The following is a 23,749-nucleotide window of genomic DNA, read 5'->3' as shown; positions in this document are numbered from 1 at the left end:
GAAGTTCAGATAACTCGTATTTTTCCATAAGAAAGAACTGATAGCTTAGGAAAAAGAAATCTACAGATAATTCCTTGTAGGGATAAGAAAATCCAAATATTTCATAGCATAGAATTTTAGGATCGTAGACCCCAGAGACCAGTGTGACTGGCACAAGTGAGAATGCAAGAGGGAAAATGACTCATCTCAGGTTTTAAACAACAAAAAGTGAAATTATGAATATACAGGCACTGTGTGTGTGTGTGTGTGTGTGTGTGTGTGTGTGTGTACAATTCTCACTGGAAAGCCTTTTGCTGATTGATATTTTAGCCAGCCAATGGCATTGAAGGAAAGGGGAGATGGACTATTCTATTCCCTCTACATTTTCATGTGTCCCAGAGCTATTTCTGGGACTCCATTATGTGGTTCTTTGGGAATTTGATTTGACCAGCATTTATTATGTGCAAAGCACTGTAAGTAGACCATTTCCCAAGAAATGAAGATGTAGCTACATCATCCAAGCTACAGTCACATAAATAAACTCCTTTGTAAACTCCTGCTATGAAAATAACTTGTGGGAGCAGCTAGGTGGTGCAGTAGATAAAGCACTGGCCCTGGATTCAGGAAGACCTGAGTTCAAATCCTGCCTCAGACACTTAACACTTACTAGCTGTGTGACCCTGGGCAAGTCACTTAACCCTCATTGCCTCACCAAAAGAAAAAAGAAAATAACTTGTAATCACTAGGAAAAAACATGAATGGCTCATTTTTGGTGGTTTTTGTTAATGCTTTTGAGGTTAATTTCCATTGTTGGGTCTAGGTTGATTTTTTTTGCAACTTTGACTATGTATTGCCATATTGCTTTCCAAAAAGATAATACAAATTGTAATTCATGGGAATAAATGAGTATACCTGTTTCCCCATAATGCCTAACAGTAGGGAAGTGGTTAAAAGAACTGTGATACACAGTTCTATATTGCAATTAAGATGGACAAGTGTGAATAATGAAAAGAAATCTGGAAAGACATTTATGAAATAATTGTGAAACCAAAGAAAAACAGAAAAAATAATGAAATTCAAGTAAATTCCAACATATTTGGAAAACTGAATGAAAAGGAATGAACAGAGACTCCTGATGTGGCTTAGAGAGAGTGATTGAAATACTTTATAGATTGAAATCAATTCATTTAAGTACAAATAGTTAATATTTCATTTTAGGTATTTGTACAAGTTTAGGTATTTGTATTGGTATTTGGTGTTAAATTTCTAATAAAATATTTGGGGGGAGACTAAAGCTGGGATGTCATTATAGTGGACTCCTAATGAAGAAACTCCCTCTACCAATGCAGATTGGGCAACTGATTCTCAGAGAGTTTTCTGTAATGCTCATATAGGAAATAACTCACCCAGGGTAAAACTGTCTGCATCTAGATCTTTCTGACTTGAATGTTAGCTCTCTGCCCACTATACCATTCTGCCTTGCACAGTTAATAAAATATTAAACAAGCAAATAAATTACCAAGAAGAAACTAAGAAAGCTTACACCTGAGCATCCTTTCCTAGTGAAAAAAGACCAGGATAGATAATTTCTCCTGGAGAAAATGGACAGATCTGCTGTATTGCTGACTATTGTTTATGCATTGAACACAAATCAATGTGCTCACCTACAAGGTGTTGTAGATCCTTGACCTTGATGAACAGATGTTAAAAGGGCAAGTATAATTCCCAGGTGTCAGGTCTCTAATCTGATATGAGACTGCATTTAAACCCAGGTAGCACCATCTAAGGAAAAGAACTCTGAACTGGGCATCAGGAGACCAGACTCCAAATCCCAGCTCTGACACTGATAAACTATGTGACCTTGGGCAAATCTCTTTTCTTCTCAGAGACTCAGTTCCTCCTGCTAAATGAGGGTAATGAATGGAATCTCTCTTGTCCCTTCCAGCTCTAGCAATCTAAGATTCAGAGCCTTGGGTTGCAAATCCTTTTGTGCTGGCAATGATGGAATTTCTAGTTGACTAGGAAATATCATTACAGATTTATTTTCAAGGCTTTTTATAAGATAAATAGCTTCTTCTTGGGGGTGAGGGGGGATAATGAGTCAATTGAAACCAAATCAGGATCCATGTGATGGGCTAAACTTTTCTCGGAAGGATTTTAAAATGAAGGGGAAAGTGCTTAGCAGAATGGGGTTTAGAGAGACTGTATTAAAAAAAAAACCTTCACTATCCTGTGTTTAAGACCTATCAGTCTGTTGTTATGGAAATAAAGCTGAGGCCCCAAATGCAACATTGCAATTTCACTGCAAGATTAACCAGGAAGGCTTCTGAAGCTCAGGAAGTACTTTGTTTGCTGGCAAACACAAGAAGAAAGAAAATAGGTTAGAGGCACAAATTTTGGATCTCAGCATTTTGAGATGGAAGGCACCTCATTGTATCAGCTCCCTCATTTTACAGAGGGGGAACCTGAGTCCTGGTGAAGTGATTTGTCTAAGGTCACACAGGTAACAAGTAGCAGAAGCAGGTCTTTTGAGTCCAAATTTAATGTTCTTTCCACCACAGAAAATTACCTACTTTGACAGTATGACTTTCTCAAGGGTTGGGCTCATTGGAAATTACCAAGCAAACATTTATAAAGTACCTATCATGTGCTGGCAATCAAAGACTAGAGTGAACAATTGGGTTCCTCTGCACATCCTTTATCCATAGGGATTATATTAAATTATATTGTATTTATGGATTTAGGGTTCAAAGGTGTTAGTTTGAGCCTGGTACTTTTGGGACCCTAGCCTTAGCCCAGTCATTTTTATTCTGAGTCTGTTTCTCATCTGTAAAATGGAAAGACTTCAAAATCTGTTCCAACCACAGATGCACTAGCAAATATTTAACAATCAGCTCTCCAAAAATGCATGATGCACTTTTTAAAACATTCAATTTGCCTTATTAATATTTTCTCCATCACTTTCATAAGTCTGGACAATCAACAGAACAATAACTCAAGCCCTGAGTTGGAGCATTTGCCCATTTCCAACATGTAAATCCTCATACTAACAATTTAATGATTGGTTTTTGGAAACCAGTTTGAGCAGGCTCCAGCACACCCCTGGATCTAACTCTAACATTATGTCAATCCATGAGTTTATGACAGGATAGGACAATGGCATCAAAGCAGGAAATCATTTGAAGTTGGATTGAGGACCAATTGTTAATCAATTATTTGTCTAAGTTCCATATATATGTACAAAGTCCATTGCCAAACTCCTCCACCCAAATTACTGGTGGCTACAAGAACATGGCACCTGAAAATCCTGGCGAATTCACTCATGTGAAATTGGGGAGAGCCCATGATTTAGCCCCCCAGGGTGGAATGTCATGTTGATAGCTCATGTTCTAAACAATCCTCTACAATGATCTACATACTCTTTAGTCTCTGTTCATCCCCAATCGGTGCCTTGCATTCACTTTCCCACCATTGTACTTTCCTCTGCCTCCAAGAATCCATAACTTTACCCAAAGTACAATGCCAGGGCTACAAGGTCTTTTCCAAGCTCTCCAGTTGTCAGTGTTCTCTCCTTCCAAAAGCTACTTCCTATTATTTTGTATGTACTTTTTACTTGTGAATATATCGTATCCCTGCAGTAGAATGTAAGCTCATGGAGGGAAAGTACAATTCCATTCTCTGCAGTCTGAGGTGGCTGGATGAGGCTTTAGGTTGACCAGACCTTGACCATATATGCCTTACACAATTAATACATGTTGTTGAGTTGAATTAAAATTTCACTTGATTGGTGTTCAAATCTTGTTACCATTAGTTATACAAATTGACATCAATGATGGAGATGGCTAAAGGAGAAATGTAAGTTTGGGCATTAGAACCAATGGTTCTATTAAGACCCAGAATGCCTTGATGAAAATTTAAGGTAGGGGTAGTACATCAGATCTCACCTGCTCTGAACACTCATGGACTAAGGTTCAAATCATGAGGATTTTTAATCATTATGTGCTATCTTGTCTTGTCTCTATCCCATTTGAAAATGGAGAATTTCTGGAGTTAACTCTGACCTCAGATAATTGACATCTCAGCAACTAATAGGATCAGGACACAAATAGCGTTGGAACAGTGAAACATTAAATTGGGACAGATATGAAGAGCTAAGTAACAGAAAAAAATCTCAGACATATTCCTAAACAAATGTATTTTCATTTACCTTTTCCTAGATTAATTTTTAGAAATGGTTTCCTGCAAGACTCCTGGCTCCCATGAGGAGAGATATGAAGAAGGTCTCTCTGTAGATAGAGGATGGCATATGATGAAGAAGGGGAACTTAAACATGAATAACATTATCATTGTTGCTAGGAGACTACCAATTCATCAGTTTCTTCATCTGTAAAATGAAACTAATAACACACAGTTATTATGAGGTTAAAAAAGATATTTGTAAAAATACTTTGCAAATGTTAAATACCATACAAATGCTATATGAATACTAGCTGCTGCTGCTACTACTACTACTACTACCACCACCAGCAGCAGCAGCAGCACCAACATTAACACCAATACCATTACCAGCAACTCCAATACCACTATGACCACTATGTCGACAACTACTGCTTGGCTATTCCCAATTTTGAATGCCTCAGGCAATCCTAGTAGCTACTTGTTGTAGTCATATCCATGTTGTGTTACTAGCTCTTATTTCTCTCCTTATGTTCAATAAATAATTCATGCAGAAACCTCTGATAAAGCTCTAGAATTCTCTTCACACCAACTTACTACAAACCCATGGCATCATGAGAAAGATGGAGTCCTTGTTTTCCTTCATGAGTCTTACTCCTCTGAGTCCCAGTATCCTGGGAAATGTAGTCCTTTTCTCCATCTTGGCTATATATGCAACATAGGAAAGAACTTCTCCCCTTTCCTCATACATAGCCACAGAAATGATACCTTTCCTCGTGGGCTTGTTGTGAAGAAGTGACTTTAAAATATAAAGCTGAAAATGTTCTCTTCATCCTCAGATTTTCCTATAGAACTCCATATGGCTCTCTCTTTTGGTCCCAATACACCCTACCCTGTATTCTACCCAATCTGGGCATGTGGCATATCTTTTTTAGTATACTAGAAGCTCTTTGAGAGCAAATATTACTTCATTTTGTATCTTTGTATCTCCATTGCCTTTCCCACAATGCCTTGCACAAAGTAGGCACTTAAAATATTTTTTGATTCAACTGAATTGAGTTGAAATAAATTAAACTGATTGGGAAAAATAAAATAAGATATATGTAAAACAGTTTGCAAGCCTTAAAATACTAACACACACACACTACTATTATTACCTATTATTAGGCATCTGCCTATGGGTTTAGATACCTCCAACATATACCTGTAATTCACAATTAGGCACTTGTTCCTTTTATTTGAGATCTGGTCATCTGTTAAAATTCAACTCTCCTCATTGGATCATATATTTAGAGGTGGAAGGACATTTTTAAATCATCTAATTCAACCCAATTTTTTTTTACAGATGAGAAAACTGAAGCCCAAAGAAATTAAGCAACTTAGATTACTAAGGTAGTCTAGTGTGGGACTTCTAGGTAAGGCAATCCATGAAACTTATCAACCAATCATGTGTTTACCAGGTCCTTTTCTGAAAGAAGGATTTGAGAGGACAAATGGCAAAAGAGGGTAGAGGGAGCCTGTGTGGTAGGAAGAAAAGGTCAAATATAAAAATTAAGGAGAAAAAGAAAAAGAACAACACACAAAAGTCAGGTTAGAGTGTACAAGGAAGTAAAAATGTGCCTCCTTTACAATTTTGTCTGGGACCAGGCCCTTATTTACAGGTTTAGGGGATTCTTTAATAGATATCATTCACAAACATACTGAGTCAGTAGTAGTAGTAGTAGTAGTAGTAGTAGTAGTAGTGGTAGTGGTGGTGGTGGTGGTGGTGGTGGTGGTGGTGGTGGTGGTGGTAGTGGTAGTAGTGCTGTTAGATAGAACACAACAATGCTATTCCCTTGGAGTTTGAGTCTTCTATGTACACAGTACATATTTCATTAATTATACCTAAATAACTTCTAATTTTCTGTGTTATATTAGTTAAAGGTCTTCAGGCAGCAAACTCCTTCCCTTCATTTTGTGGTGCTTTGCACTATTTTCACATTATTCTTGACTTATCTTGTAGTTATATGTCTAAATATTCATATAGATTGGGGAAGGACCTGAGGTTTTACAATTTTTAATCTCTTTTCAATGTTTGTTTTCCACAAAGCAAATGATGTGGTAGTAGTGGTAGTGGTGGTGGTGGTGGTGGTGGTGGTGGTGGTGGTGGTGGTGGTGGTGGTGGTGGTGGTGGTGGTGGTGGTGGTGTTAGGTAACCAAGCCAATGGGTAGTCTAATTTTTCAGACTGGGAACCCACAACCAAAGCACCATTTTCTATCTGGGGATACTTTACCTTACCTGTAGGCAAAGTATCTAGGAGAAAATCTCCTGAATGCTCTTCTGGTTTTCCTGGTCCTACTAGGGGCTGCAACCAAGAGTCTTCCAGGACTCTGTGGGGCCATTGCCAGTCACCTTGACCTATGTCTTGCCACTGGACTCCATTGACTGTGGAGAGAAAGTAAGGTTGGTGACTTTGCCCAGCTCTGCCTCAATTAAATCCAATTCACTTGCAAGTCAAAACATTATCCTCTTGATGCCATTGGTCCTCTTTGAGAATGAAGAACAAACAACAACAACACCTAGTCCAGATATCTGGTTGAGATCTGGCATCAGGTCAATAGGCTGGAGGCACTAATGTCACCTGCTACTATCAGGGATGGGAAGTCCATAACATTAAGTCTTTTTTTGTTTCTTTGTTTTTTACGGGGCAATGAGGATTAAGTGACTTGCCCAAGGTTACACAGCTAGTGTCAAGTATCTGAGGGCAGATTTGAACTCAGGTCCTCCTGAATCCAGGGCCGCTGCTTTATCCCCTGTGCCACCTAGCTGCCCCTATAGCATTCAGTCTTAATTCTAAAAGGTCTAGAAATAAACAGTAGTTGCTCACAGATTGGGAAATAGCAAAACAAATTGTGGTACATGAATGTGTTGATATGAATATATGGATCACCTGGATTCAATGGAGGTACCTTATCATCCAAAAATATTTTTTTATGAAGCCTTGGGTTAATAGGAGCAAAATATCCTTCAACTGAACTCCAAATCTGAACCCAGGTGGCTAGCAGATAAAAGTCCCTCAGGATAGTAAGCCCCTATATTATGGTAATATCTGGGCATCCTCATCCCTGCCAAAACTTTTTTTTGGAATCCTGTAATTTTTTCATGATGCTTCCGTATTTCCTCCATACTTGTTATAACTGAAATTATTAAAGTGCTTTTTGCTTCTGGGTTGATTTCTGTATCATGCTATTGATACTGACAACACCCTGTAATCAGTGGACTAAAACCATACATACCCTCAGAAATGGGGAGTCCCCCAAGCTTCCCTCTTGGGAGGGGAGTCTCCATATCATCATGTATTATATTTCTTCTTGGTACAAAATATTAAATTGATATTATGTTTTTTCTGTCTGTCTCTGATCTGTTTCATAGGACAGGTATGAATATCATGTTCTCTGATCTAGTTAGTAGGAGATATTATAGGATAATGTGATTTCTCTGATCTGTTTATTAATTTTGTAGGAGAGATTAAACATTATTTCTCTGATCTGTTTGTAGGAGACAGGCAGATACAAAAACTATATTTTAATATTCACCAAATGTGATAGAATAATACTGGACTATAAGAAGCAATGTACATGGAGAATACCAAGAACCATGGAAATCTGTAAATGAGCTAATGCCAAATAAAGTAAGCAGAGCCAAGAAAAAAGTTTGCATGAAGACCCCATTGGTGTAAATGGAAGACAACAAGGCAACCCAAACTTAATGCTGTGAATTAGAATGAATAAGTTTGGTTCCAAAAAAGAGGCATGAAAAGAGACTTTCTCCTCTTTCTTCGCAGAGGTGGGGGACTATGAATGTGGGAGAAGACACACAACATCAGACTTCTTTGATGTGCTAGTTTTAATGAACTTTTTTTTCTTTTTCCTTAGTTATTATGAAAGGTGGATGTAAGGGATGATAGGAGAGTTACATTGGGAACTACAGGTAATGTAAGAACAAAAGATATCCTTGACATTTTATTTTTTTAAAAAGAAGGCCAAGGTGGTTCATGGGGTATAGGAAGTGAGTGAATATTTTAAAAGTACCTACTATGTGCTAGGCACTGTGCTAAGCATTAAATACTTGGGTCTTTGCTTAAATTCACACCTGGTTAACCTGAACTTTAGCCAAACCTAATACTAGGTTTCCTGCTTCCCCCTAGGAGCTCACCTACTGTTTTACCAGTGCCAAATGACTGTTTTAGTCCTTGCAAATTCATCCTGGCTTGTGTCTCCATTTGTTTCTCATTTTATACCCAGGAAAGTTTTACTTCTTTGTCATCTACAGGAACTTCAGTTATGGATAGAATAGAATATAGTAAGTTTGCGTCCAAATCCATCCCTCTTCTGAACCACCTTAGTACTAGTGAGGGCACCAATCACTCAGTCAATTAATCAACAGTGATGTGCCAGGCACAATCGCCCAGGTTCACAACCTTAGTGTTGTCCACATAAACAATCCATTGCCAGGAGAGAAAAAGATTCTATAAGAGAATCCAGTGGCAGGATTCATATCAGGATCATAAGATTTGGAACTGGGACACTAGAGATCATTTAATCTGACCCCAACATTTCATTCTTGCATCCCCAGCACAATATCTATATGCAATATCTATATCTATCTATCAATTGATCTATTGATTGACCTATTGATCTATCTATCTAACTGCTTCTGAATCCAGGAACAGCATGCTATCCACTACACCGTACAAGTCATTTTCAACAAATAGAATGTAAACCCCTTGAGGGCAGGGTCTGTTCCATTTTCATCTTTGTCCCATACAATGGGTATCTCAGAGGCCAAGCAACTCATCTAGTTCCAGCTGAAGATGATAATAGCACCCAGGTGGCATAGTGGATAGAGCACCAGGCTTAGAATCAAGAAGACTCATCATCCTTAGTTCAAATATGACCTCAGACACTTTCTAGCTGTGTGACCCTGGGCAAGTCATTTAACTCTGCCTCAATTTTTTCATCTGTAAAATGAGCTGGAGAAGCAAATGGAAAACCACTGCAGTATCTCTGCCAAGAAAATCCCAAATGGGTTCATGAAGAGTCAGACCCAATTGAAAAATGACAACTCAAAAGATGACAACTGAATTGGGACCAGATGCCACCCATAACCTAACAATGAGAAGAAATGTCAGATAGACAGTCAATAAGGCAACACTTCCTAATGTTAAATCTGTCCAAAAGAATTAGGGCTGGGGCAGCTAGATGGTGCAGTGGATAAAGCATTGGCCCTGGATTCAGGAGGACCTAAGTTCAAATCCAGCCTCAGACACTTGACACTAGCTGTGTGATCCTGGGCAAGTCACTTAACCCTCATTGCCCTGCAAAAAAAAAAAAATTAGGGCTGATACTGTAGGGAGTGAATTTCTCATATTTCTCATCCCTAGAAGTCAGCAAGTGGAGGCTGAGTGACCACTTCTCAGGTATGTTGCTGAAAGGATTCTCAATCAGGAACAGATTGGATTAAATGTCTTCATTCAACATTTATTAAGAGAGCCTATATGTCCCAGACACTGCTAGGCACTGAGGAGAAGGGGGAGAGACAAAGATAAAAATAGAACAGTCCCTTGCCTTGAAGTGTTTACATTCTACTGGTAGAAAATGACACGTACGGTGTAGTGGATCAGAAACACCGGGATTCCAATCACCCTGTCCTGCCAGCCCAGGACAGTCTGTACCCCACATTTCCCCCTAGAGTCTCAGGCCACGTTGGTATGTTGAATTTCAAGCAGACAGGAGAATCCCTCTCACTTAGGGCACTCTTGCTCTATAACTAACTACCCTCTGAAATGTTATTTCTCCTAAAATCCTTTTTTTCTCAGAACCAATTAACAACCTAAGGTTGTGGCAAACCTGAATATGTGTCAGTGACTGAAGGTCCTGCCTTAGCTTATGTAATTGGAGGACCATTACATAAGCCAAATTAATATTGACATAACTGTATTAAGAAGTCTCTATACCTATAGCCACAGAAGCAGCTATAAGCCATCTTGGTGGCTCCAAATCAGACAATGAGGTAAAACATCCACAGAGAAGGGTCAGATGTGGATGCCCACAGGGGAATAGTGGGGTCCCCAGGCATCATCTTTTCTGTCTCTGTCCTCCACTGACTGAACCAAGTACTGTGTCTTCAACTGACGCCTATGAATGGTTCATGAGACTGGACATGGAGTTCTGCTGCCCTAAAGAATACGGCAACCCAGAGGCGCCTCCAATGGCTTTTCCCATCAGCTGTTCAACCACAGGCACTTGCTGGTAATCAGGGCAATGAATGTTAACATAGTATCCTCCTATCTCCTCACCCCCAAGCAATAGTTCATCTACATGTGCCTCATGGGCTCTGGGTAACTTGGGGTAGTAAGGGCACATGGTTCTAAATATTCACACACACACACACACACACACACACACACAGATGACATTTGTCCCTATTCACCTAGTTCATTGTCATCCCCCATTCTTAGAAAGCCCTCCTAGGAGACAAATGCCACATACATTTTCATGAAATAGGTATGGCGTCATATCACATGCCAAAAAAGGTGGGGCAACTTCCAATCTCCTTCCTATGCAGATCAAAAGTGAGGTCAGTCTGACTTTCTGCAAGGGCCAGTCCAAATGCCAAGATTGACCATCAGGAATGACTGGATTCCAGTTATGCCTCAACCTCTCCTTTGGCAGGTAAAAACTACATGGCTTAACATGTGATTCATTAGTGCAGGGAACTCCTAGATGAGGAAAATTCCTTTGCACACAGGTTGGCTCTTGCCCTGCAACGTAAATCCTCAGAGAGTTGCCTGTGGCACTTAGAATTTAAGTAACTTGCCCCAGAGTCACACAGTCTAGCGTGTGTAAGAGTCAGGACTTGAACTCAGTACTTCCTGTCTCCAAGGCCAGCTCTTATGTCAACTAGACAATGGTGCCTCTTGCAGTGTCTCTGTCTCCTCTTTCTGTCTTTGTCTCTTTCTCATTTTTCCCTCCTTCCTTCCTTCCTCCCTCCCTACCTCCCTTCCTTCCTTCATTCTTTCCTCCCTACCTCCCTTCCTTCCTTCATTCTTTCCTCCCTCCCTCCCTCCCTTCCTTCCTTCCTTCCTTCTTTCCTTCCTTCCTTCCTTCCTTCCTTCCTTCCTTCCTTCCTTCCTTCCTTCCTTCCTTCCTTCCTTCCTTCCTTCCTTCCTTCCTTCCCCTTCTCTCTCTCATTCTTTTTCTCCTTCCCTCCTCATTCTCTACCTCTCTCTCTTTGTCCCTCCCTTTTTCTCTTTCCTTCCTCTTTTCTAACATCTACTGAAATCGAGCATTTCTTTTAATCACTTCAAATCATTATTCTAAGAAATAGAATAACAGACTTCATCAGACAGCAAAGGGGTCCATGACACAAAAGAAGAAATGATGATCATCATTTCTAAAAGTCTATGTTACAACATTCCATGTCCTAAAATTCCTTCTATTTCTAACATTCTCAGCCTTTGTTCTGTGTTCTAATGTTCCTTTTGACTCTAAGATTCTGTAATCCCCATTTAAATGCAGCCAAAGAGGACATTTGTTCCCCTGGAGCTAGAAGGATCTACTTAAAGCAAATAAAATATACACATTGGTTTCCTTGATCATCTTCCATGTGCACACTATGAGGCATCAAAAAGGCATAAGACATAGACTCTGCTTTCAGGAAGCTTGCAGTCTAATTGGGGAGATATGACATATTCAAAAGAAAGAATTATGAAATAGCATGTGCCAATTACTGCTTTTAAATTTTTTCTCTAACAGCTTAGGAAAATGCCTTCAATGGACCAAGAACATTAGATGTAGTCAAAAAACTTTGCTTTGAATCTCATATCTTCTACTTTTTAGTCATTGGATAAATCACTAACCTTCTTTGGGATACGTTGTCCTCTTCTGTCAAATGAAGCTGCTAGACTAGCTGACCTCGAAGAAACTTTAAGCTCTATATTTGGTGAAATCTATGAAACAGTAGTGGCTGACTTCAATGGAAGAATTGTCACCTAGGTTCCTTAAGACCTGGCTTAATAAAACCAGGTCTCCTAGGAATGTGAAGAGTAAGGAAGGATTTCCCACAGGAGCAGATGAAAGGCAGAAGTGACCTCTGTTCAGTCTCTGTTTAGCTAACACACCCCAACTATCTGCTCACTTAGTCCTTTTTCCTCTCCAGGATATCCCCTGTGGCCCAATCCACCACAACTGGCTACCTGCTTAATGCAAGCATGGCTTTTTGTGGAGTCCTCCCATGTCTACCTTTTGATTTTTAACTCAAAAATACAAATCCCATTACATCAGTACTGAGCACTTGTCAGAAAACAAATGTTAGCCTTTGATTCACTGTATAAAAGGAGGCCCCGTCACTTGAACAACAGGGAGCAGTGGATTTTTGCACTCCAGCTAGAAAGCTGTCATGCCTTTCATCAACTGTCATTGTAACCACTGGGCTATGACCTCCCAGTCCACCACATTCTCCTCTTATTTTGTGTCTCAGAAATATAAATCCCTGTGTCACCATCATTAATGTCATCTTCTTTGCTTACCTAGCCCCATTAATAGGATCCTAACATTCAGTAATGTGTAGGACTTAATTGAGACACCATTGAACCACAAAACTTTGTTGAGTTTCTGGGATTGTCAACTCCTTGTTCTCTGATGTTTTTGCTTCTCTGGATCCTGTTGCTGCTGATACTCTGGTCATTTTGGTCCCTTCTTTCTTGATTTAAAGAAGTCCTTCAAACTGTAGCCACTTTTTAAAAAATCTGGTTTTCATTGAAATAATGGAAACTATCATCTAGGAAGAATTCTAGAAACAATAGTCTAACATTGTCATTTTCTATAGCATAAAGACTTTATTGGCAGAGTGAACTCTCAGAGGAAGAAATTCCCTCTACCAATTGAGTTTGACACTTTCTATGAAACTTATAGGCTTATTGAATTGCCTGGGACACTCAGCAATTTGCCAAGGATCACACAGATCCAGATATGAAATTTCACACTAAATATATTCTCTACTACCTTTTAAACTTGGGTTTAAGCCAAGTTAATACTCCTTTAGCATCAATTATAGTGACTGGGACAGCTAGGTGGCACAGTGGATAAAGCACCAGCCCTGGATTCAGGAGGACCTGAGTTCAAATCCAACCTCAGACACTTGACACTTACTAGCTGTGTGACCCTGGCCAAGTTGCTTAACCCTCATTGCCCTGAAAAAAAAGATGGACAGTGACCTTGGTACAGCTGAAAGAATGGAAGTTGCCGACTCCACTTTAACCCTCCAGTGTAACCAAGTGAAACTCCAGAGTAAATTGCATGTCCCTAGTGCTAGCTGTCAGGGGTATTATGGGAGCTGAGAGGAAGTTGTTCAATGCAATGCTAATATCCAGTACGTTTGTCAGAGTTCCTAGAGTCTGAAAAGACTGCCTTGATGTGGACTTTTGCTCTGCTGGCCAGGTGAGGCTGTGACTATGACTCACAGAAGAACAGACACAGCCCTGAAGCTATCAGTTGGCTCACAGAGAAGCTATAAACACTCTCTCATGGGAAAGAAGCTGCTTATCAATGACAATTCAAATAAAAACTGGTGGATGGCAGTTGTAGCTCATTAGAAAAGTGGGTTAGCCACAGATGAGCAGAGAATCAATGGAGGGCAGTAGCATTTCAGTAGAGAAATAAAAGGTGGCAGCTTAGCAGAGAGAACAGTTCAGCAGACACATCAGAAGCTCCAAGGGCATCTATGGAAAAGACACAATCGTTTTCTAGCTGGGATATAACTCTAAAAGAGCCAGCACTCCAGGCCATGTGTCTTCTCTCCTTTTGGTGGCATGAGGATTTGCAGGAAAGTCTACCCTTGTGCAAATGGAGTATGTGGGGGTTGGAAGGGGAGATAGATTTTCCATTTTGGTTAGTTTGCAATCTGTACTATTCTTTTGTCTACTGAGTCAAGTGTGAACAGGCCTTCCACAATCTGGCACCACTCTTCCTTTCCCAATGTCATTTCATGTTACTTATCTTCCTGTCATCTTCTATGGTCCAGCACTGAATTTTGAGCTGGAGGACCTGGGTTCAAATTCTGACTGTCTCCTCAACTTAGTACCTGTCTGACCTTGGACAAATCCCTCAGTCACTGTGAGTCTTAGTTTTCTCATATTCAGAATGAGGAGGATGGGCTATGTGACCTCTGCTCACACCCAGCTCTGAATCTCTGATGTGATGACAAAGTAGGAAGGCACATTCTATTTGTACATAGCTCTCTGCTGGTTGTCTCCCTCCTTAGACTGTGAGCTCCTTGTGAGCAGGGACAATCTTTTGCCCTCATATCTCCAGAACTTAGCACAGTGCCTGGCATATGGTAGGTGCTTAATAAATGCTTTAATCGACCTGAGGTAGGATAAGCATTTGGGAGGCATTGAGGGGGGGGGGTTGTATCCCTAAAACACCAATCCAGGATGCCAAGGATTAGGAAAGAAGGAAGCTGGGAGGGTGACTGGAAGGATGTGTTAGTGGGAGGAGGGGGAAGACTGATAAGTTGGCAGAATTGAACTAATGGAGGAAGTCGTCGAATTATCCATCCCCAAGACTCCAATTAAAATGTTGGTATGACAGAGGGCCAGGCCTGCGTCCTGTCTCAGCACTCTCGCCTCCCCAGGCGGCCGGCCTGCCCCTGCTGGCTGATTCAGATCTCTCCATCTGCAGAATACCAGGCACAGGGCGCTCTGCCACTGCTGCTGTTTAATGATTTCCAAGGACAAACAGAAAGAAAGTCACTTTTTTTCCCTTCCTGGTAAGAGACATGACAGTGACAGCTGGAGTCAGGATGGAAATGATGCCTCGCTTCTCTCCAAAAGCTCCGTCCCCTCCTTCCTAGGGGACTTGACTTACAGCCTCCTGCCTCTGGGGCCGGTCTCCTTGTCCCATGCCCTCCTCCCTGCAATGTGGGCATCCCAGAATCAGCAGTGCTCAAGCACTCTGGGCTCTTGCAGTGATGCTGAGGCCACACCAATAGCCACGGTATGGTAATACCGTTGGATTAAAATTGATTTCATCAGCATGAGGAGTTCTTTCTGCTTGGCTACTGGGGCCTTAAAGAGTTGTGTTGGGGCTCCTGGAGGTTAAATGAACCTCATTTTACTCCTCTGTAAAATGGAGAGGGGGCAGACAAGAAGACCTCTTCTACAAGGTCCCTTCTAGCCATGACCTGCTGGGCCATGTGCCCATCTGCCATTTGCTCCGTCCCTTCCTCCTTCGGGATGGTTACCCTTGGTGCACCCCAGCACTTTCTCTTTTCAGTTCCCAGAAACACGCCCACCTCTCAAAGCACCAGGAAGTGGGCATGAGCTAAAGACAGAACAGACAGCTGCCCATCAGAAACACTTTGGGGCTCACATGTGGGGAGGAGAGGGGTGGCACTGACCTTGTGACTTCTCTTAGGGGAACGGCACATGATGTTGTGTTTCATGATGTTCTTCTTCCCTCCAATCTTATTGTTCCAAATATGAAAACAGTTCTGTGATTAACTGCATTCCTGCTTTATCATTATTATTAAATGATGAAGTTGTAATAAACTGTTTTCTTGGGAGATAAATGACATTAAAGAATGAGGGGCCCAATAGCGTAAAAGGAAAGAACAATGACAACAGAACAGTTTGAACTAAACACTTTGAAACTTGACCCCAAAGGAGAAATAGGAGAAGGCAGCTCCCTTCCCTCTGCAGAGGTGGAAGATGATGGGGTTGGAGTACTGCCTATGATGTCAGAATTTTCCAGTGTGATGGTTGATTTTGCTGGACTAGTCTCCTCCTTTTTTATTTTTTTATTTTAGGAGAAAAGAAGGAAAATGTTGGGAAAATTAGGTGCTATAAAAATAGAAGATATGGGGGAAGCTAGGTGGTGCCCCTGGCTTTTCCCTGGCTCACAACCCTGTATGATGAGGCTGCCCTCTGAGACAGAAAGCAAGCAAGGGAAGAGCAGCCCGGGTTCCCCGGGGATAGGCTATTGGGCATTGGGAGAACAGTGATTTGGGACAATGATGAGGTCTGCTCTAGAGCTTTTTTGCCTTGTGGTGAATTCTTAAAATCACAATGCTCACTATTTTAAGTCAGTTAGTCATTTTTGCCAAGTCTTCTGTGATACAGAATTGATCATGAAAAAACTTGTTCTTTTAAGGGAGAGACCTGGGGAAGTGGGAGGGGGGTCACTTTTGAAAATGAAGTGACGTATCAAACCTGGGGTAGCTATTGGGATCCCAGCTTCCCCTCCCCACCATAGAAGGACACATGGCTACATCAATACACATATATTCACTTTACAGACAACTTTCTAGAAACAGCACTATGCAACACAAGAAAATAATAGCATTGACTTAGAGCTAGAAGGGGCTTCAAAAGACCACTGATCCAACCTCTTCACTTTACAGAGGGAGAAACTGAGGCCTGAGGAGGGGAAGAGGCTTTTCTCAAATTACCCAGACAATAAACCTCAGAGGTAAGCTTTAAAGCCAGGCCCTCTCTTCTCATATTATAACACCACTTTCTTAGTTTTTCCCCATCTCACCGAGTAGCTTATATGTTGTACAAACACGATATTTAATAACAAAGCTTCCAAACATAACCTCCTTAAGTAGCACTTCATTATTTTTAATGTGCATTTGTGTTTTAGTGGTGTTTTCCCCCCACAAGCACATTTTCCTTTTAATAAATGCCTCCTGTTCTTTATTATTATTCTATTATTATTATTATTATTGACAGGAATTTTTCATTAACTCGGTAGTCTTGTGGGTCTGGCAGAAATGATTATCTCATTCATGAAATGGTGGAGGAATGGGTTATTACTTTGTAAGGGAAAGGAAGATGAGAAATACAAGACAAGATAAGTATCAAGAGAAGGGGGGATTAAAGGCGACCTTCAACAGTGAATCTCCAGTTACTCAGTCTTGCTTCCTATTGGCAGACAATTGCTAAAAGGTTCAAGGAGGTTCAAATGAGTTGGAAGCAGAGTAGCCCCAAAGAGACCACAAGGCTTCCAACCCTGGATATGGAGACATATGTTAATGGAGGAGGGGGGGAGGCGGAAGAGCCAAGTATCACAGTAGCCAGGCTGCAGACAGAGACATGAGAACGCTATTAGTCTCCTACCTCTCCACCCTCCACTTCCCTCCCCACCAGAACAGCCTGTCTGCAATCTGGGATGAGAAAGACAAAAGCATCCGACTGCCCTGAAAAAAGAAGAGGCCAAGAAGAGGCGGAATGGGACAGGCTCTGTTAATCCTGGGATGGGGAGGGCATCTTCCTGACAAGGCTGTAGCCAAAACCAGCTTCCCACAGCTCCCTTCCCTGACCATCACTCCTAGCTCCCTCATACCATCATCCACAGCATTCCTACCCTGCTCGTCCACTGCAATGCCTGTTCTGTTCTTAACAAACTGCCCTTCATATGAGACCTGTGCCCACTTCCTCTTAATCACTTGTATGCGTCATATGTTTATTTATATGTACACATGTTGTTTTTCCAAAATAGAGTGTAAGTTCCTTGATGGTACAGATTGTCTAGTTTTTGGAACCCCAGCAACCGGCACAGTGCATGGCATATATTAGCCATTCCATCCATGGCTTTTTATGATGGAAGTAATTTGCCATTCCTAAACTAATCATCTCTCTCTCTCTCTCTCTCTCTCTCTCTCTCTCATATTTCTTTTTGGTTTTTGGTGGGCAATGAGGGTTAAGTGGCTTGCCCAGGGTCACACAGCTAGTAAGAGTTAAGTGTCTGAGGTCAGATTTGAACTCAGGTCCTTCTGAATCCAGGGCTGGTACTTTACCCACTGCGCCACCTAGCTGCCGCCCCCCCCAATAGTATTTATAATTGCCACCAGCACCTTCCCCACAAATAGAGTCAACCAGCTTTTACTATTTATCTATTATGTGCTAAGTTCTAGGGATACAAAGAAGGGCAGGGAGCCCCTGCTCTCAGGGACTTCACAGTCAAGCAACTTATGTACAAACCACCTATATATGGGAAAAATTGGAGATAATCAACTGAGGACGGACATTAATATTAAGGGAAATCAAAAAAGGTTTGGGAAGAAGGTAAGATTTTAGCAAGGACTGGAAGGAACATTTCCCCTTGCTTAACTTTGTATAAATCTAGAGAGGAAAGAAGATAATTTGGGAAGAAGGGAAGGGAGAATTAGTGGGAAAATATTCATTCTTACTATCCAAGGATGCACTGGGATAGCAGCAGGATAAATTATAGGCCTTCAAAATAAATGGCAGGAGGGCCTTCCACTCACACCCTGACCCTCCGACACATGCAACTCAACACTTCTAGTCACAGTCCCTATAATTCCATGTGCTGCTTACCACATATCCAATGGGAATCTAATTGTCTTCTCTGTTGTCAGTGGAACTGTAATGAAACTATACTTTTACTTGTCATTTCTGTTAAGCTGGAGCCAGGCATACATCCTAGGGGTCTTTTAGCCATTCTGAAGATTTTTTTGCTTGGTTTCTCCAAACACCTCTCTGAGTATCCACATGATTGGACTTCCCAGCCCAATTTGCCAGAAGAGTAGAGGACAGAGAGAGAAGTCAGCTTCTACACCATGTGAATTAGTTGCATATGAAGGGGAAATGAGATTCTTTTCATCCCTAGAAAAATTTCCCACCCATCACTGTCCCTGTCCCATGGGCCTGTCAGTCATTTCAACCTTTGTCCTCTGAGCAATGACATCTACAACTATCTACTGGGGCTGACCAGACACGAAATTGTGTGTTGATCTGAAGGAAGAGAAAACTCTCTGTTGAATTCAAATGACCCGCTGGTCAGCCACGAGGCCATAGGAGCCTCCAGTGCCTTGCCAACTCCCAGAATGCATGGAAGCCCTTAGGAACTGTGAGGTTCCCACTCTCCCCATAATGCAGCATCTCCCACATGTTTCAGATGGGATGTGGAAGAGGAGGCACAGAGAGAATAGCATTTTGTTTTGCATTTTAATATTTGCAAAGTGATTTGCATACATGCTTTCACTTGGATTTCACAGCCAGTCCCGGATGTGGGTCCTACAGGTATGATTATTATACCCCAGTTATAGATTTAAAAAATGGAAGCTGATAAAGTTTAAATAACTTGGTCAGGGTCAGATAACTAATAATAATAATAAGAGGTAGAATTTGAACCTAAGTCTTTCTAAATCCAAGTTCCACCCTCAATCCACTAATACTGCATAGACTGATCTTGGAAGCAAGTAGACTTGGTTCAGATCCCTTCTTCTGCCTTTGACATGAAAATGTTCCCTTCTTGGGACAGTCACTTAAACATTCATATGCCTCAGGCAATTCTCTAGGACTTAAGTACTAAGCACTACCTAAGTGGCATGGTGGAGGGAGCTCTCAGCACTGGGAGTTCCCCACACTTACTAAATCATAGATCCCAAAATAAGAGGCAGAGAAGAGGGGAATTTTTTTTTAATCAAATAGTGCGGGAGAGATAGAGAAAAAAAAGAAGAAATACCTTTTCTTGCTCCCTTTCCCTATTGTTGGTAATGAGACAGTGTGTTCAAATTTCTTTTGAAATAATGAGCAAAGAACTGTTCCCTACTTCTCATGGATTTACTTTCATAAATGTCTTCATCTGAAAGGTCTCTCTCTCTCTCTCCCTCTCCCCGCCCCCTCTCTCTTCTCTATTCCCCCCTCTTTTTTTCTCTCCCTCTAATTCTAACACACACACACACACACACACACACACTCACTGCATTTCCAACCAACGCCTCAGTCCTACTTCATATTCCCATAAGGGCAGAACTCATCCATAGCTTATAATTTCTTTTTCTTTGGAGAGAGCCCACATTACCTCTCATTGCTCCTCCTGCCCATCTGTTTTGATTATGAATGTTTGGAAACAATCATACCACCCCAGTCCTTCCATTGTATTCATTTAAACATAACATTGTGAGAGGAAGGCAAGTGTGTACAATCTCCCATTTCCTTCTTTTTAAACCATTTGTGATATTTTATCAGAATAGAGTAAAAACATTTTACTGGGACACAGTGACACTGAAGAACAAAAAGTTTCTGAAAAGTCAAATTCGTGTGTGTGCAGGAGTGTGTGTGTGTGTGTGTGTGTGTGTGTGTGTGTGTGTGGTTTAAGGAAGAAGAGTGGCTGATATCCACAGGAAGAAGAACAATTAGGACCTTCAAGAAACAAAAATCATCTTAAGCAGTCCTCTGTTGTTAAGGGTCCTTGTTAGGGGGCAGCTAAGTGGTGCAGTGGCAGTGTACAGAGCTCCAGGACTGGAGTCAGGAAGACTCATCTTCACAAGTTCAAATCCAACCTCAGACACTTATTAGTTTGGTTATCTTGGGCAAGTCACCTAACCCTGTTTGCCTCAGTTCTTCATCTATAAAATGGGTTAGTAAATATCAAACCACTCCATTATCTTTGCTAAGAAAACCCCAAAGGGTTGGACAAGACTGAAAAATGACTGAAAATCATTAGCTAAAATAAGATCGTATTTATCATAAGCACATTGATATGGAAGGGGAAGTCTCCAAAAGTCACCAAGTTAGTCGGTCAATAAAAATGCATTAAGTGCCTCCTGGTAAATGTCAGATTTGAGCATCCTCTTCCAGAGTTCACAGGGGTAGGTAGAGCTTGAATCCCTGCTATGGAAAAAGCTTCATTCTCAATTGTGATTTTGTCTGTGAGAGAAATGCCAGTGTGGAAACTCTCTCCAAGCAACTTCTCTGTCATCTCCAGTCTAAGAGGGCCGTCTGGGGCCATGAGAGGCTGATCAATTTGAAACCGGTCCCTCTCACTCCAAGGTAGCCCTCTATCCATTGGGCCATGCTACCTCTCGCTGTGGATTGTAAGACATGACAAATTCAAGCACATCTCCATTTCCTGCTGCACCTCTGGGGAGGGAGACTCCGTGCTACCTCCTAAATACCCCTCCTTCCCCCCCACACTCCTGGCCTCTCTTTTCTTTCACCCCATCCCATCCCAGTGTACCCTCCCATTCTCCTGACACCCAGACTTCCTGCAGAGGAAAAACATTCCTCTCCTTGAGTGCTTGTTCACCTTCTTTCTGAAAGAACCCCCTGGCAGTTCCTCTCGTGTGTCACCTCTCCATCTCCTTGTCTCCTTTGCTCTGTAACCCTCCACACCTGGAATCCAGTCCCTCCTCATCTCACCCTTTAGCCTCCTTAACCTCCCTCAAGACTTCATTCAAGGCACAGGCTTCTGCAGGAGGATTTTCATGGCTCCTTCAAGTGCGAGAGCCTTCATCCTTCAGAGAGCCTTTCATCCACTCTGTAAGTGGGTCTCCTTATTTACATGTTGTCTCCTCTATTAGAGTGTGAGCTCTTTGAGCATAGGGATGATTTCTTGTCTTTCTCTGTATGCCTAGTACTTATCACAGTGCCTGGTATACAGTAAGTATTTAATAAATGCTTGTTGACTAAGTGAACATGGATGGGATGGGAGATATAATAATAAAAAAATTTGGTAAAAGTACATTTCAGGAGGCATCTAGGTGGCGCAGTGGATAGAGCACCAGCCCTGGATTCAGGAGGACCTGAGTTCAAATCCGGCCTCAGACCCTTGACACTTACTAGCTGTGTGACCCTGGGAAAGTCACTTAATCCCAATAGCCTCACCCAAAAAAAGTACATTTCAGTACAACTGATTTCTTTTGTAATCCTATGTATTTTATTTGATATATTTAAGAGCATTATTCTGAGAAGGGGTCCAAAGGCTTCACCAGATGGCGAAGCATTGTAGTGCTTGTATATGAGGAATCACAAAATAATTTACCTAGCCAGCATTTATTAAATGCCTAGAGTGCTAGACACCATGCTAGATGTGAGATACAAATACAAAGAATGTAACAGTCCATACAAGGAGATTAGAATCACAGAATTGCAGAAGTGATTCCCCAAAGGCCATCTAGGCTAACTAAATATACCTGACAAATGGTCATCCAGCCTTTACCTGAAGACCCCCAAGGAAAGGGAACTCGCCACCTTAAAGGGCAGCCATTTCATTTTTGGACAGCCCAAAGGTTGAATTTAGGGTTGCCTTCTACATAAAGTCTTTCCAGGGGCAGCTAGGTGACACAGTGGATAAAGCACTGGCCCTGGATTCAGGAGGACCTGAGTTCAAACCTGGTCTCAGACACCTGACACTTACTAGCTGTGTGACCCTGGGCAAGTCACTTAACCCTCATTGCCCTGCAAAAAAAAAAATGAAGTCTTTCCTTACCCACCACTTCCCCTCCCTAGCTTCTAGTGCCCTCCCTGACAAATGATTTGGGATTTGTGATGATTAAAAAGTTGAGAGACATAGTTTCTGGATAATTTAGTCATTTTATTAGTAAGGCTTGCGGGTTACTAATAAAAGGATGGTCATTTGGAAGTCTCTCTCAGACTAAAGACAATCATGGCAGTGGGGCTCACAGTTTGTATACCCTTGAAACAGTAAGTGGTTCATCAAACAGCAATCAAATCTAATTGGTTAACACAATTGAAGGTGGACTATATTAAAATGAAGGGCAATGCTGGACCACCTACAGCTTAAAGCTATCAATTCAAAGAATGTACACTCTTTTCAATGGGTAGGCTGAGTGACCCCTAGACAGAGAAGCCTTTCTTCCTATCTAGACAAAAAGAATCTGTCTCCACTCAAGCTTGAGCAGATCATAATGAGCTCCCCACCCCAGATTAAATTCCCTGAATATTTGGGTGGGGTCTGACCAAAACAAAGAGAGTTAATGCAATATTATTATCAAGGAGAAATGACCTTTAAAAGATAGGACTCAGGAAGAAGGGGGAGAGTTCTGAATCTCCCCAAGATATTGCTTATTAATAATCATTTTCACAGAGTTAATGTATATAGACATATATGTATGTGTGTGCATACATACATAACCATACAAAATAACTTCTGTGTATGTACATATACATGCACGTGTATGTACACACATACATGTTTATATGCACACGTGCACATATATGTGCGTGTGTATATATATATATACATATATATATATTCATTCTCCAATGTGATGTAAGCTTCCTGAGGGCAGGAACTGTCATTTCTGTTATTAAATTCCCAGAGCCTTGCGCATAACATGTTATATGCACAAAATACTTAACAAAGACTTCTTGATCAATTAGGAAAATTTCATATCATGCATAAACATCCTTTTTGTAACTTCCTGCATCTGCCTTTAATTCTTCTCTTCTGGGGTCAAATGGAAAAAGTCTAATCTCTCTTCCATGTGACTATTTTTCAAGTTCTTTAAAATGGTCAAATGGCATAACGTGTCCAAGAGTGTGCCAAAGGCAGATCTAGTTCAAGAACCTAAGGTTCCTGCCTCCAACTCCAGAGGATTTTAGAGTTGAATAGAGTTTTCTGACCAGAAGCCCAAAAGAACAGCTGGTGGTTTATCCAATACTTCTGGATGCCATACATAGTTTCCTGCCCCATGGATCTCCTTGACTCTGCTATAAACTCCTGGTGGGGGTGCTCAGTGACAATTAGAATGAGGAGGCTGAGAAAGAAGGCAGAATAAAAA

At 41.3% G+C, this 23,749-nt stretch overlaps 1 pseudogene; it reads left to right on the top strand.

The window, feature by feature from the left end:
- The first annotated feature begins 10,357 nt into the window (after window positions 1-10,357).
- Window positions 10,358-23,749, top strand: part of LOC122728672 — a 30,963-nt pseudogene continuing 17,571 nt past the window's right edge.

Source organism: Dromiciops gliroides, chromosome 5, assembly GCF_019393635.1.
Source record: "Dromiciops gliroides isolate mDroGli1 chromosome 5, mDroGli1.pri, whole genome shotgun sequence".
NCBI lineage: Eukaryota > Metazoa > Chordata > Mammalia > Microbiotheria > Microbiotheriidae > Dromiciops > Dromiciops gliroides.
Note: the sequence above shows the minus strand (reverse complement) of the source record. Positions and strands in the feature narration are given on the sequence as shown.